Source organism: Pungitius pungitius, chromosome 2 (genome assembly GCF_949316345.1).
Source record: "Pungitius pungitius chromosome 2, fPunPun2.1, whole genome shotgun sequence".
Taxonomy (NCBI): domain Eukaryota; kingdom Metazoa; phylum Chordata; class Actinopteri; order Perciformes; family Gasterosteidae; genus Pungitius; species Pungitius pungitius.
The window spans coordinates 32,714,869-32,729,483 of NC_084901.1; the positions used below are offsets into that span (position 1 = coordinate 32,714,869).

Consider the following 14,615-nt stretch of genomic DNA (forward strand, 5'->3'; position numbering starts at 1 on the left):
AGTTAGTTTGGTGTGTAGGTTTTCTTTCCCCGAAGCAGTACGGTTTTAAATTATTCAAACACTGTAGATTGTTCTGCCGTAATTTGTCAGTTACCCAAAAGCACCAGTCTATTTCTCTGTGTCAAAACTGATGAGGCTGCTGCGGAGGAGGAGGAGGAGGAGGGGGGGGAAGCTGCGACATCAGAGCTGGCACTGTGAATATCTGATGGTGTTTATGGAACAGCTACAGATCAGAGCCAGAAACCCTGCACCCTTGTCACAGCCAAAAACCCATCCGTGGCTGAAAGAGGGTGGCCCGTGTTTGATTAAGATTCTGACAGGAAAACATGTTACCGCGGAGGTCCTTCGTTGAATCAACACGGGCCGGTTGCTAGCGTTTCCGGTGGCGAGCGCGGGCAAACAGAGTGCACGTGGCATGGGGAAGGGGCCAATGTGTGGCAGAACTGATATGCTCTGAGCTATTTACACTCAATGACGGCAACTGTAGATTCTGCTGTCATGCAAAAATGTAGCAGGAAAATAGTGTACACAGAATACCAAATACTCACCTGTGAATAAGTGTGGCCAATCACCACGGTAATGAAACAATGCTCCCGTTTGTAGATGAATACCTTGTGGTAAGATTATAAACGTTATATCTTTTAAATCAGGAAAACCTAATGATATGTTAGAAGAACTGTCAGACTGTGCACACTGTTGACCATTATGGTAAATGATTCAAATCAATAGGCTGGAATGTTTTTATGTCAAATCTGAAGTTATGTAATAATTTGTGACATTTGGAAAAAAAGACATGCTGTCTGGCTATTTTCCTTAAACACTTTCTAATTGGATTTTTCCTGAAAAAACATAATGAAAAACTACATGATAGTTAAATGGGATAAACAATGATATGGTTTCAATCCAAATGACCCACCTACTCGTTCAAATGTATTTTCATATTTGAATGAAAATACCTAGGTAAACGTAGGGAAACAGATTAAAACCACGTGATTACATCTTTAATCAAATGCCACTCTCATGCAAAACAAGTTTACGGTTGGGATTGACAATACAATCGCAACTGATTGACTCAAAAGCTGTTTATCAGCCAGTGAAACGTAATGGAAAAAATAAATGTAACATATAGCAAAATAGCAGAATGACTGACACTTCATGGTATTAGTTGGTTTGTCAAAACAATAATAAAAAAATATATAATACCTTTTTCTTGTCCATTTCTCAAAAGTCCCACAGGGGTGTTAGTTCCAAGCATTCATAATAACCCACAAAATTATATTTAATAATTGTAGTTTTTCCGATGAAATCTGCAGTGAATGTGATGGTTTCAATAAAACCTTTGATCAGCTGACGGTTTGATCGGTTGTTGCGGAGATGAAGCCGTTCACAGAAGAACTGTGTTGCAATTTGTATCTATAGCTCATTAAAGACCATTTGCAATTCCATGGGTGAAGTCCCTGTCATTGGGTTGAAAGCACCTGAAAAAGCAATTTATTCTACCTTGAGGTTTTCTTTGTCAGATTTAAATTTTTAACGTCACCAATGAACTTCTACGTGAATAGAATGATCGTATACTTATTTTAATTATCTGTGTATTCACCGTCATTAGTGCTTAGATAATGGAGTTTATTGCTGCAGCTCTTTTCCCTGCAAAGGGGCCGCAGGGACACACAGATGGACACAGTTCTTTCTGAAAAACCAAACGCCGTCCTATATTTAGCTCAGTAACCCAATAGACAATATACATGATGCCACACAATTCAAGTTGTCATTCAAATTGTTTTCGTCATCAATCTTTTTGTTTCATGTTGGAATGATGTGAATCAAAATCAAATAGATCAATTCATTCATTCAGTCTGCTGAGATGAAATGTCGGAACATCTCTGTTCTAGATCCTTACATCCATACATGAACAACCTTCTACTTTTTTTTAAGTAGATATTTTGATTTAAAAAATCTCTCGTCACTGATATTATTAACAATGGCTTTGTTCTGTTCAAGTGTCCCATTATGTTTTGGCAGCATTATGAAACGGAAAGAGATAAATGGAATTCAGTCTGCATTCATTTGTATAATTTACAATTAGGTTTTTCCTTGTGTTTCATGTCCTAAAAAAAGCCTATTCCAATGAATTGTCAAAACGCAGGAAGACCTTGTCAGTACCCCAATCCAGATCATGTGATTCAATTCAAACTAACATGAATTAATACATTTTTAGAAAATATTTGTAACATTTATACTGCAAAAGTGAGCTGCTGCAGTTTGATATAAAGATGAACATTTCCCTCATGCTGAGGAGCTAATCGTCACGGTGCAGACCAGACCTCTGTGTCCTTTCTTTATGTGGTGATGGAGGCTGACAGTGACGTATTCTGTAGTAATGGCAATATGCACACCAATGCCACTCTGAATGTGTGCAGGAAAAGAATGTCTGTGGGTGAGATATGTGTCAAGTGTTGTGACGTTAGTTGCTGTTGAATATGTGTTTGCTTGACATTGAGAAAGTGAAGCACGCCAGTATGCAGCCCAACTGATCGACGAGCATACTCAGTGTTATGCACACACACACACACACACACACGCATAACTCACATCGATACTGCACAAACATATACATTCTTGCGCAAACACTGCAATACAACGGCTCAGCTCTGCACAACAGGCAGACATGCAGACACACACACACACACACACACACAGTCCATGTGTACATGTAAGTCCACATATTCACTCACTCCAGGGAATTTCATGTGGCTGCAGCTGTGTGCCTGCTGCCACTGGCAACCAGAGATACAACAGAGAGGAGGAGGAGATATGGAAATTGACGGATTTCAGTGAAAGGTATGTTACCATGGAAAAGAGGACAAACACATCAACAAGGAACTCGTGCCCTTTCTTAAAACAGGATTTTTTTTCTTCTTTGTCGAGCGGGGATGGAATAGATAATACAGATAATGTGAAGCGCACCCGTTGAGGCGGAAAGGCCCCTTTTGAATGCAGAGGTGTGTGAATGCACAAAGATCGACACAACGTGAGCCACTAGAAGGACGCTAGTTAGCACGCGCCGTCTCTCTGCCCTGGTGCACGATCCCTGCACCACTACTCCTCTGTAAGTTACCAACAAACTGTGAGATGGTGAAAAAACTGTCCAATAACTCTTTGGCCTGTTCGGAGCTTGACAGAAAGTCACAATTTTAATGCAATAGCTGAAGTGTTGCTGCGATAGGGGAATATCTATGGGCCTTGTTATTAGGTCGGCTGGTCTGAAATGGGTTTGACACGGCGCCAGACATTGAAATGTTTTCTGTCACCTCAGGTTGTTTTTTTTCTGAAATCTAAAATTCAATATGATACATTAGTGTCCCAAATGAGTCTGTGCAATAGATATTAATTGCTTGTCCATTACAGTTTGTGACACTATCAATCTGTTATCAGCTGTCTACCCTAATGACTGAAATTAACTGTCACTTCTCAATATCAGCAAAGTCATCTTTGTGCTTTATTGCCTTCATTACAATATTAATTTCTTAAATGGTATCCTCGTGAGATCGGACGGTGCTTGTATCAAACGGCAACAAATAACAGGAATGTGTAATGGACTTGAGGAAATAATGGAGGTGCAGCCATATCGTGGTTTCCTGAGGTCCATGTATATTTGATAGGGCCTGCCAGATGTGGCCTTGGATATGTGGATGTGTATCAGCAAGCAATCTCTCTGAGCTCACAGAATTAGATTTCATCTCAGGCCCCAGATCTAATACACAGACTTATATTTACTCACAGTTGCAGAGCGTCATAAGCCAATATGACCCGGTAGAGGGGTGGCGGAGCTGCACAAAATACAGTTAAATGAAAAAGCTTTGAGCAAACTGTTCCGAAAGCCATCAAAGCGTCTAAGCCACGAACTAGCTTAGAAAGGAGTTGTTTTTCCACTACGAGGGCTTGAACTGCCTAAAGCCCTTAGACAAATAAAACATACCAGGGTTTGTCATTGTCTTAGACAAAACATCTTAAATTGTTATATACGTCTGACAAACGTATTTTAGGATGATAATATGATAATAATTGCGTCAAATCCCATTGATGAATATGTGGCATGTCATATTGCAGGGGTGTCAAACTCATTTTATGATTTTATGTTTGGGCCAACGCAGGGGTCTCCGCACTTTTTTGGCTTGCAAGTTACTTTTCAATCAACTTTGTAATCCAAGTCATGATGATCTACCCCCGCTTGGGCAGTTCGCCCAAATGATAATAATTACGAGCAGTGGCGGTGACCGGCTCCCGTGGCTCGACATCGGAGGTTGGTGCAGTACCGGAACTCTACAGACAGAAAGTCAGTAATACAGCCATTGAAGAGTCCTCATTGGTCTCAGCTCTGTACTGCTCGGAGGTGTGGCAATGGGCGGCGTTTGGAGGTGGGACCAAGAATACACAACAATGAGCACATGCCAAAACAAACAAGGATGACAGACATATGAGGGAAGGAGACTTTGGCGGAAAACCGAGGCAAACGACAGAACGGGTCAGACAAGGATCCTGACAGTACCCCCCTTAACGGGAGCCTCCAGGCAACATGCCACCTTTTGTCCGGATGCAGCCCCCAAGAGTCCCCGACTAGGGTGGGATCAACAATCCTTGAGCGGGGTACACATTGGCGTGCCTCCGGACCATACCCCTTCCAAGTCAAGGAGAAATTAGCATTCCCACATTCGCAGTGGACCGTGCCCGGTGGGGGGCTGCGGTTACCAAAAGACGATTGGCTCGACACTTTTGGGAAGGCCACTGCAACATGAGTGCCCCCTCTCTCTCTTCACTTCGAAAGACGTTGCGTTGAGGCATCTCTCGACGCGAGTCCCTTGGCCCGACGATGGAGGTAGGCAGATCTTCACGCGAGTCCGTGGCTCGGCGTCGGATCCAGGTAGGCAGATCACGAAGCGAGTCCTCCGGCTCAACGTCTGAGGTAGGCAGATCACGGTGTCAGTCTCATGGCTCGACACCGGAGGCAGGCAGGTCATGGTGTAAGTCTCGTGGCTTGACACCAAAGGTTGGTGGAGTACGGGACCTCTACAGACTGAGAGAGAAAGTCAGGAATGCACAAGGACAGGCAGTGGAACTCACAAACTGGTCTTGGAGAAGAAGACAAATCAGACCGACAACACAAGCCTGCAGGACAAGGGTGGAAATACAGCCATTGACGAGTCCTCATAGGTCTCAGCTGTGTACTGCTCGTGGGCTCGTGGCAATGGGCGGTGTTTGGAGTTGGAACCAAGAACACACCGACAACGAGCACATGGCAAAACAAACAGGGATGACAGACACATGAGGGAGGGAGACTGTGGGGGGAAAAACGGAGGCAAAAGACAAAACGGGTCCGACAATGATCCTGACAATGAAATGGTTGTATGAGTCATCCAATGCATTGAAATGCCTGTGTCTTCCTCACAGTGAATGCAAAGTCACAGTTAGCATGCAGAGTGCTATTTTCTTATGCAGAGAGCCTTTGCCTGCTGTGAAAATTCCACTGGAACAATAGCACCCACTAAGCAATTTTGAGTCTCCTCGCTAGTTTCTTTTTTCTTTTTAACTTGCTCCTTTGCTCTTATCCTCCCATGACCTCCTTGTTTTTTCTCCTTCCTCCTTACTCAGTCTTTGACACAATGAGAATAGATGTGTGCAGCCTAGTCCATCCATACGACTGTCTGTTTGTCTTGCTAAGATGTATTTTCTAGTTTGTAGCGCTGACAGATGTGTAGTCAGCACGCTTTTGTTCAGAGAAGGCAGAAATGAAGGATCTCAGACTGATGAACACTTTGGTCAACACATTTAAGTCTTTATTAGTTAAGTCAACATCTCAGCAAGCCAATTTAAAATATAAAACATTTGAACAAATTGATTTGGATTAGCTTTGCAGCAGATCGATGCTCAGTGGATGAATGCTGAGTTCAGATAAGCTGCACAAATAGCTCTTAATTGTTGGGATTTCCAGCTGACTGGATTTGCCCAAGCAGAATTACTGGGAGCCGGCGCTGCCAATGGACCTACAGTACAACATGTCATAACCCAATTGTCTCAATGTCCACTTTCAGTTAATGGCTATTGTGATTTAGTAGTGTGCCACAGTAATTGACTCAATGGGAGTTTACAGTATGAAGAATGAGGCAGGGGAGGCGGACACAGTGCTCTCCAGGGATGTGCTGTTGTGACAGTGCTGCTATCCCTCAACAGTGTTTCTCCACTCCAACATGCAAGCACGAGCGCACACACACACACACACACACACACACGTTCAATGAAGGCACACACACAGCAGCCTTTTACTGAGCAGGTAATCCCACAGTCAGGTGCCCGGGATCACATCCGCAGCGCAGTCCCATCCCATCCTAAGTTTCCCTCTCCATCTTCAATGCATGCCCAAGATTGAGGGCGAGGCGAAGGGCAGCGCGTATCCATTCTATTTTGGTCCGCTGTTTGCATGGTGTGCCGGCATGAATTAGACCGAGCTTGTGTGGTTTCTGGCCGGGGGGGTTACTGGCACAATGGGCAGAGCAGGGAACAGTGGTGTCAGGCGCTGTGAGGGAGGAACACAGAGTGTCACAGGCACAGCAAGAAGAATATGTTTACTCTGTTGGTAGCCTGGTCCCCGGCCTGGCACGTTCATGCTTTGCACAATAGTTAATCAGCTCGGACGCTACTGCTGGCGTGACCGAAGACACTAAAAGGCTTTGGTGTCAGGAGGACTGTTTCTAATAGGAGGTGCACCACGTCTCCGAGTGGGGTGCAGGAATTACAGCACATCCAGGAGGTGTCTTCTCCGCTTCATTAATGGGGGTTTATATTGAAGGAGTTGAAAAAAGGTTGCTGCCTACTGTGTGTGGCGCCTAATGAGTTATAGGAGTGTGCAGGTGTGTGCGTGCGTGTGTGTGTGTTCATGCATGTTTGTAAAATGTTACGGGTGGGTTGTAAAATATACAGTACAGTTATTATATGTTGGTATTTGCTGTGAATCTAGAGCACAATTGGTCTATAACAATGTCTATTTAGAGGCTGCACAAGTATAGCTGAGCGAATGTGCATGCCTTGCATGTGCATGAACACCATACACATTTGAAATGTTTGCCTTTGTACGTATTGTACAATCAGATGTAAATGTGGGACGTCCTTTTCTGAACCAGACTGAAGGGCTTGTAAGCAAGTGATCTTCTATATTGGAAGACGGTGAAAAGGGCCAGGATAAGCATGGCTTCCACCCACCTCCTGCCTTTGGCTAAGATGTGTGTATCCATCTCAGTTTCACCTCCTGTACCCCTTCAGCTCACAGCTAATCTGCTTCTGCAAGACTTAAGCACTTAGGCTGAGGTCTGTCTCTCTCTCTCCGTCTACCGCTGTCACTCACTCTGTATCCGCCCCTCGCTCGCTGTCACTCTTTCCTTCCTTCTTTGCTCTGAATTCCTGTGATTCCACCCAGGGGGGTGTACTCCCTTTGCAATAACGTGTCTGCGCCCTCTCCGTGGCTTTGCGTGGCCTAAAAATCAGTTTCAGCCATCCCATCTGGCTCCCAGAGGCAACATGTCGCCAAGAGTAAAAGCTTCCTATGCTTCCACATTTCATGGCTGGATTGTCATATTGGTGTGTGACTTATATCTTTGATCTCCTCTGCTTGACACATTTTACATCTAAATTGTACTTACAGCCTTGCTTCCTTGAAGTGATTGCACTTTTTGTCTTTTGCTGTCGCTACTTGCTGCATATAAAAAGTCACCAAGCGATGGGGCTGCTATACAAAGCACATGGGTTGTAAAACATGGTTCATATGCTGTATTTAGAAACAACAGGAGTCAGACGTTTGCACGGTTACTAAACAGCAGCCACAATCCTCCTATGAAAACCAGTTTATCTGTGAGCTAAAGGCACTTCCTCCCAGCACGATGTTCTGCAATCTATTTGGGGACACAGCAGGAGAAGAGAGAGGAAATCAGAAAATATCTTTAACAACTTGTCCCATCTAATGAGATTAGCAGAGTCGCTTACACAGTCATGACATGGAGATACACACAGATAACCCTGTAATAACTCATTATTCTTCCCATTTCCACATCAACGCCTAGTCAGGGCTGGCTGACGGTGCTTCTTGTTGTGCGTGCACAGCTATCGGGCCAATCAAGGCACTGCAGTAATGTGGAGTGAGCTCGATGAATATTGCTTCGAATGCCACAACACAAAGAGAGCTAGCAGTTGAAGGACACGCAGATAGCATTCTCTGCTGCAGCATTAGTGACACATGCATGAGTGCAAATGGAAGAAATCACCGTGCGGGCTCTCTGTTTCTCTTGGTTTGGCAGGGAGGCTGCGAGGGGAGAGGAGGGACAGGAATCAATTCGGTTTGTATATGTGCAGGCAAGTGTGGTTCTGAGAATAAACAGATAACTTCCCCCCAAAAATAAACAGCCTCATGAATGCACTAAAGGGTGTTCACATGATTTGAGTGCACATCCGATCAATAATGATAGAAAATAGTTTGAAACTTTTAAATCTGGTAGTGTTTCCTCCATCAAAATGTTTTCTACTTGCATATTTGGTGTGACTTCTATGCACAAAGCCTGAATATACTGCATGACTTTGTCATTCACCAAATGTCGACTACAGAGAGGAGAGCCTGTTAGCACCCTGCAAATAAACCCACTTTACCATCAAATGATTGTACAGAAAAGCTGCCCTTACTTTCTGTCATGACGTTTTTTAAGCAAGTGGTAAGTGAATGCGTCCATGCCTATTCATGCTTTTGGTTCTCTCTGTGGGCCTCATAATGGGTTGCGTAGGACTTTCAAATTTCTAAAATAAATAGCATTGTTATCCAATTACTCCTATTTCTAAAAGTTTAGAAAACAACCAAAGATTACTTGACATTTTGATTTAATCTGCTTCACACCGTACAACAACATGCACTTATCCTAAATGTCCGAGATGCAGATTGGTAAACCCCTGCATACGACAATTCTTTGGGCTAAAATACATTTCCGGAATTAGTTTAAAAATACTGTCCGACTCGGGTTTGGAGTGCATGCATGTGACTAGCAGCCAGATTGATGATGTTGTGAAGGAGCAGAGGCCCCGTTGTGCTCTGCGTGCAGACCGATGGAGGTCAGGGTGCGGAGAGTATGGTATTGACCACCGGATGTCATGTCGTGATTAGTGGGAGATATCACACTCACCGGGCCTCCAATACACATTGATCCTGAGTGCGGCCTGTCAGTGGGGGCATTTTTCTCCTCCTCTCCTTTCCTCTCCACCCATTTTGTCTTTTTTTTTTTTCTTCCCGCCCCATCCCATCCTTTTTGGTCTTGATTTCCCCCTCCCAACTCTCTCTCTCTCCTCCGTTCGGCTTTTCCACCCCCCACCCCCCCCCCCCCCCTCTTCCCTCCATCCACCACCAATGGATCAAACTCTTTATCTGGCCTAAGCCACAGCCTGCAGGCAAGCAGGCAGTCTCTACAGAGGCTGGAGCAAAAGAGCAACAGCTTCAAACAACATTATATAGGGCTGGCATCGAAGCTTGTCTCGTACTGATGCATGAAAATACTGGCCCCTTGGACACTGTCTCTATGTGGACATGATCAAATGTGAGTAGGGCAGTCCTTCTGTCTTGAAGCCCGATGCTCTTCACTTGTATGTTGCGACACCACCTACTGGGATGGAAAATGCACTTAAGTTTTGTAAGAATTAGCCAGTAGTTTGCTTTTGTGCTCTAATCCATGCAAACAATCAATTTCTGGGATGGAGACTCATTTCCTCTGGCAGCTATCCTTTGTGATCATTTTTTATGAAATTGGTCCAGTGGAAATCTGGTTCACGGGAAACATGGGAAGCCAGATTACAATAAAAGAGAAACGAAACATACAATGAATTTTAAATAGTGAGTACTTTTGGGCCATTTTGTTTCCTTTTTAATTTTTAATGAAATAACAGCGCTGCTTGGATTCCTTTGTATTTGAACTTCGAGTATATCCCTGCAGCCCGAGGGAATCCAGGAAGTGAATTCAAAGGCACTATTGTCTCCGAAAGCAAATCATTGGCCTTTTCATGATTCCATCCCCGCCTTCGTTGGTTTTGAAGTTGACGAGTTCAATGTTGTGCAGGGATTTTTATGAAACGGAAAAACAATGTAGGTGTTGTTTCAGTTCTGCCAGACCAATGTGAAATTATCCATGGACTAATGCATGATCACACCAGAGGCACTTGTGTTTAAGTGGATGCAGCCTGTTGTATTGTAGACTGTAGCCATGGAGACAGCAGCTTTAGGCCAAAGACGTATAATTAGGCAAAAAGTTCATCTCCCAGCTGGCTTTAAATATTCCAGCTGGGAATAAGGTACTATATATATATATATATATATATATATATATATTCATCATTTAGTTAATGATTCATGGAGGAGAGTTACAAAAGAAGGGGATAAGAAAGAGAAAATGACAAATAAGAGTGATATAATAAGGAAAAAGAGGGCGAGCAACACTTGAGTGGGTCCTACTGCCTGCTAGCCTGGTTTGACTGCAACAGAGGGAGCTCTGCACAGTCCGGGAGTCCGTGGAGATTTGCTTACAGTGAAGTGATGCTGGAGGTAAGATTGCTCGGAGGATTCAGGCTCTGCTGAACGCGAGCTTACGTCTGATAATCAGCAGGGAGGGACTCAGCGTGGTTCCTCAGAAATAGGCTGAGAAGGAGAGGGACAGAAAAACAGAGCAGAGGAAGGATTTAAAGGCGAGGAAAAAGCATGTACAAGATCTAGGAGTTGTGGGGGTGGGGTGGGGGGGGGGGGGGGGGACAATGTCCCTGTATTCATGTTATTTCTCTCTCGTAACGGCTTTATTTGTATGAAAAGTATTCCGAAGATTTTGCTGCTTTGCATATATACAGTATATACTGTACATGTCACCTTCTAAAGTCATGGGGCAGGCTGTTGAGAAAACAAATCACTGACCTTTAGAATTACACTTGACTAATCCAAACTCTCAAGGTCATTTACCAGGCATCTTGGTTGAGTTGTTCTCTTGTGGTCGACATTGTTTGGGTGTTTTTTTTGTCTTTTTTCACATTAATATCCTGGCCCGACTGATAAAAATCATTGCATGTGCTTCAGTGATTTTTGCCAGCTGTTCCAGATTAACTTTACTTTACGGTGCTTACTGGCATGACCACAAACAGAACCTCCTTGTCCATTGCCCCGGCCTGAACACTCATGCCTGTAGTTTCCATGTTATGAACTTTAGTTTGAGCTTTCTTGTGTGTCGGGGCATCCTGACCATCCTATACGGTTGTCACCGTACCCTCAAGGTCAAGCTTTTTTTCTTTTCTTTTTTTTTTTTTTTACCCCTATCAGTTGTGAATTACCTCCGCAGGCTACTCGGCCAATCCAGGGCCCGAAATGCATGCCCCGTTTAACGGGTGTCCAGTGAGAGGGCAGCGCGGTCGAGGTCGGCAAACCGCAGCGCGGAGGCGGCTGCGGAGCGACGTGGCGGCATTTTAGTGGGGATCCAATGAGTGATCACCTCGGAGCGCCAGTCATAATTCAGCGTGACCTCAATCTGCCAGCGACGCTGTGGTTTGATGGATGTGCTCGCAGTTTGGATGTCGGATTCTTGCATGTCAAACACCAGCAGATAATGACAGGGGGGGGGCTATCTGTTGCTTTTACAGAGCGAAACATGCAAGATATGAATGCGATGCACATGTTGATAGTGTTGTGTCATGGCCTTGGTTTTGCCGTTTTTGGGGAATGTGAGTTGATAGCTGAAGACAAAACAATGTCACAAATGAACCCCTAATATGACGATGCCCGTCGTCTGTTTGTCCGTTCATCATCTCTGACTTATCAATCCACGTCAGCATGAATATGCGTGCGTGCACACGTGCACTTACACAGACGCGACATGTACACGACCCAGTGTGGATAATTAGTGGATTCCCTCAGTGGGTGAGCGAGCCTGTGTTCTGGTCTCCTCTCTCCCTGACCTTCCCTCATTAACTTCCTACCACAGTGGGGCTCATCACACACAGCTCTAATGCATATTTTATCAGTCGGGTGACAGCTCTTGTGCGCTTGATTTATACGTTTCTCGACAAACAATAATATGGCCTGAGTCCCTCGTCCTCACTTTAATCAACCGCAGCGGGAAATAGACCTAACGTTGTTGACCCGGCTGCAGGCCCCCGGGCAGTCGGCCATCTTTGGGTACAGGCGCTCACCGGACCAAGCTCGGTACTCAAGCCACTCTCCTCAATGACGGCCAAACCGATTGGATATATTTGACTGTGTGTCTGTCAAACTCGCCTCGCCAGTCACACAAACTGCTCACACGTTTTCCTCTAGAAACTACATCACACTACTATCAAAGCCATTTAGAAAGTGTCTGTCTGTCAGCATTGGGATTCTGGACAGATTCCCTGCAGCATGACTGGCCTTGTTTGCGCAGCGCAATCTTCAGTTGAGATGTGAAGAGAGGCAATACTACTAAAGAGCGGGGGGGAGGAGAGAGGAGGAGGAGGAGGAGAGGGGAGGGATTGCAGGATTAAGCCCAAGCCCCCCCGCCCCCCCCCCGCCTTTCTGCTTCCGAGCGGCCATCTTTCATCTTGCGGCTGCTCCTCTAATGCTTTCAAGTGGGTGAAACCCTCGACATCTGCTCCCGCTCCCTGGGAGAAGGCACCGGCCACCGTCCTGCAGAGACGCATTACGGCAGGACATCTCGAAGGTCAGCCACCTGGCAAGGTCACGTAGGGCTGACCAGCTCTTCCATGTAGAATGATGCCGAAACGTATTAGAATATGTTGTGAAACCTTCGTTGCCAACAGATGCCGCATTCAGACTAAAAGAAATCATTGTTGGAATTCCCACGTTGTGGCTGATACCAGTAAACACTGAAACATCTCACTTAATTCACCCAGACCCATTAATTCTACTTACTACTTGCAAACAAATAAATGTAAATGGCTCTGTAAATAAATGCTTCATCTTTGCCAAGAAGAAATAAGCCCGCTTCCGCCTCTGATTAAGAATACCAAAGTGATATATCTGGCACTTAAGTCTGCTGTTTACCTCGTAAACACAAAGACTTCAACGCAGTCACCCACAGTGACAATGAAATATCACAAACTGGCTCCGCCTGCCTCTGTATTTCTCTGTTAGTCTTTGTGGTTTGCATGTGTGATCTTCCATTGTTTTTTTTTTTTTTTTTAATGTATTTTATTTTATTTGTACCATTTATGAAGCATTTCATCTGCCGCGGCTTTCCGTATCACGGATTCAGTGGAACTTTCATGACTTGAGCTCCAAAGCAGCGAGGTGAAGTGGCCTGTGATTTTCTGTGAGATTGGTAAAACAGCGTTCAGGATTTTGAAAACCCAATCGGGGGGGGACGGATGAGTGGTGCTGTCAAACGGAGACTGCGAAGGCATCGCCAGCGACGCGGGGGGAGGGGGGGGGAGGGGGGGGAGGGGGGGGGGCCCAGAGACGGAGAGCGTGCCATGTCACCTTTCCTCTACTCTCTGTAAGGAGGAAGGAGGATTTTTTCAAAGGAGAAGAAATTCAATTATTGCTGAGGAAATGGTGTTTGTTGTTTAGGATCTGTTCCTTGTGGTGAAAAGTCATTGAAGATTTCCTCCTTACTGCACTGCGACTAAAACGTAATTTAATGTGATTAGCAGATTTGTTCGCCTTCGTCTTTGAACCCCTTCCGCTCCCTTTTTAAAGCCCACTCACGCACAAACACCAAGCTCTTGCGTAGCTTTGCATAATACATTGTCTTTTGACTCTTAGTCGAACACAAGTCTGTGAATCAGAAGCACTAAACTGTGGTGTTTTGTTTAGCTTTTTACAGCTTTTTGACGCCTGCCACCATGTTGCATTGTATTGGCAGGTGAATGTGTGCAGCTCCATTCCCTCTGCATATGTGGGGAGTGGGAGTGTTTTATTTATAGCAAATCCACCCACAAACTGTAGAATTTAATGATCTTCCAGGTAAAAATTATTTTTAACTTGTGCGAGGCATAACTGATGTGTACGTAATGACTGCAGAAAGGAGCATCTGTGTCTATAATTGCAGTGTTTAGGTTCCTCCATTTCAAGCTACCTTGAAAAGTGTATTAACAGGGGGGCGGGATGTGCGCAGGGTTTATATGTCAGAGAACACTTTAATTTGACTCTTACTGCATTTCATACGGTACGGTTTAGTCCATCCTCTTACTTTTTGAAAAAAAAAAAAAAAAACACAGTCAAGCCACATTGGCAGCATCTGCCTCTTACAAACATTAATATTGATAGAGCATATAGAGATTGATGGATAAAGGGAAGATGACAGCCAGCGTACTGATTTCCCTCTCTGTCTCAGGCTGTCAGAGGGACCAGACCATCTGCGCGTTCATTATCACAGCCATGATTCCGTTATTGTTCTGTGTGGCAACAAGGACTTGTTCTGCCTGGCCTCTGATTTTCTTTTCAACTGTGTGGACTGTGACAGACTCCCTTTGGATCGTAGCAGCAACACAATTACCCATCGTGCAGTATTGCTCACCGCTGAATTATGTTCCGTCGATCTGACGCGCTGAACGTCTGAAGTGTCGTC

General features: G+C 44.8%; 1 protein-coding gene across 4 annotated transcripts in view; it reads left to right on the plus strand.

Moving 5' to 3' along the window:
- LOC119211439 (neuroligin-3) overlaps positions 1–14,615 on the plus strand; it is a 99,541-nt gene that overhangs the window by 71,467 nt on the left and 13,459 nt on the right. The gene's annotated exons all lie outside the window — the stretch shown is intronic.